The sequence below is a fragment of the Nuphar pumila genome, chromosome 12 (assembly GCF_984573655.1).
Source record: "Nuphar pumila chromosome 12, dmNupPumi1.hap1.1, whole genome shotgun sequence".
NCBI lineage: Eukaryota > Viridiplantae > Streptophyta > Magnoliopsida > Nymphaeales > Nymphaeaceae > Nuphar > Nuphar pumila.
Window position 1 is genome coordinate 32,856,057 of NC_143260.1, and position 2,526 is coordinate 32,858,582.

Genomic DNA, 2,526 nt, shown 5'->3' on the forward strand with positions numbered 1-2,526 from the left:
TGGTAAAAAAATGAAAAAAAGGTTGGGTATAAATTAGTGAAAACACACAAATTGAAGAGAGAGAGAGGGAGAGTCCCAACAACTTTGACTAATCGTCGAGGGTAATCTGCAAAAACATACTCAAAATTCTTTTGGTAATTCACTTCCATGCTAAATAATGATATTAATTCAGAATCATACTTAGTTTACCACGCGTCCCCGTAATCCTCACCACTTTAACCATAATTAATGATTTATTAATGTGCAAATGAGAGAATAAATGTCATTTGGACAGCTAACCAAACATGTGATTTGAAATCTCATTCAAACTAGATTTGCACAGATAACCAAACATGTGATTTGGAATCTCATGCAAATAAGAAATGAATGTGATTTGAAATCACGTTTGAAGTGAATTTCATGTGAAATCACGTGGAGGAATACACATTTGATTCCATCTCATGTGATCCCAAATCACTTGAGATGCAACCAAAATATCTAGTACGGATGACATGAGATGCAACCAAAAAATCTAGTAATTTAGTATATCTCGATTAAAACACTAAAAAAAACTTCATATATCCAAACTATCTTGTTTACCTAAAAAACAATGATTTTGTGCATTGTACTCTTGTCTACGGGCCTGTTTGGAATCTAGAAACTGGGATAGGAGTTGGTGCATTTGGCAAAAAGTTGGTCAAACTACCAGCTGGTTGCTAGGGTAGGAGGTAATGCTTTTGGTATGGGAAGTGGCATTGTATTTACACTAAATCATGGAATTCACAGCTACCACTTCCCATCCCAGCTACTAGTTTCCAAACATGGCCTAATGCACGGTCGCACCATGCATAGATTCCAGAGGATTTTTGCAACCACCAATATGCGTTATCCAAGCATTTTTAGATAAATATGTAACAAAGAACTCTCTCTCTCTCTCTCTCACACACACACACATATATATATATAAACCTTCTACAAGCATGCACATACATTACCTTGCACAAATACACAGTTGGTGATGCAAATTCGTATAAAGCTATAGTACAATCAACCTAGATATGATCTATTCTACCTTAATTTATGCTAACTATGAATTTATAAAAAATAAGCAAAATTCAAAGAAAATTACTCATAATTCTTTTCATATTCCAAAAATAACTCTACAATAAATATTTATAAGAAAAATGAAATATAGTTCTACAATGGATTCAAGACCTAACTACAACAACAACTACGCCTTCATCCCAAAACAATTGGAGTCGGCGATATGAACCAAAAAAGAAAATCATTATGGGTCTTCTACATGAACCCTTCTCCTCCATTCATTTCTATCCAATGCTATGTCCTCGGTGAGGTTCAAAGCATTCATATCCTTTCCTATCACCTCTATCCATGTCTTTCTAGGCCTACCCCGATCTCTTTTAACTAATATATTTTCCCATTTCTCCATCCTTCTAACTGGAGCATCATCAGGCCTTCGCCGAATATGTCCAAACCACCGTAAACGATTCTCTCTCATCTTATTTTCAATGGGTGCAACGCCTACCTTCTTACGTATCTCCTCGTTTCAAATCTTATCTTTTATTGTATTTTCACACATCCATCTCAGCATACGCATCTCAGCTACACTCATTTTTTGAATATGATGTCTCTTGGCAGCCCAACATTCTGTACAATATTGTAAAGCGGGCCTAATAGTCGTCCTATAAAACTTTCCCTTCAACCGCAATGGCATTCTACGATCGCACAACACTCCAATTGAACTCTTCCATTTCATCCACCCAACCTTTATCCTATGATTTACATCTCCATCAATTTCTCCTTACTTTTGAATGATAGATCCCAAATATTTGAAACAATCATCCACCGATATTTCTTGCTCACCAAGCTTCACTACACTCTCATCACTACTTCGTTGCTTACTAAATCGACATTCCATGTATTCTGTCTTACTCTTACTCAACTTAAAACCTCTGGCTTCCAATGTCTGTCTCCATAATTCTAAATTAGCATTAACCTCAACTCTAGACTCATCAATCAAAACAATATCATCAGCAAACAACATACACCACGGCACATTTTCTTGAATTGGTCTCGTAAGCTCATTCATCACTATAGCAAATAAGAAAGGGCTTAAAGCAGATCCTTGATGTAACCCAACTGTTATAGGAAAATTGGTTGTCACCCCTCCACAAGTGTGGACATTGGTTACTACTCCTTCATACATATCTTTAATTATACTAATGTACTTAAGAGAAACACATTTCTTCATCATTGTTCACCAGAGAACGTCCCTAGGTACTCTATCGTATGCCTTCTCTAAATCAATAAAAACCATATGCAAATCTTTGTTCTTCTCTCTATTTCTCTGAATAAGTTGTCTAAGAAGATGTATAGCTTCCATAGTCGATCTTCCAGGCATAAAACCAAATTGATTCTCCGATATCATGACAACCTTCCTCAACCTAGACTCAATCACCCTCTCCCAAAGTTTCATAGTATGACTCATGAGTTTTATACCACGATAGTTTGTACAATCTTGTATAT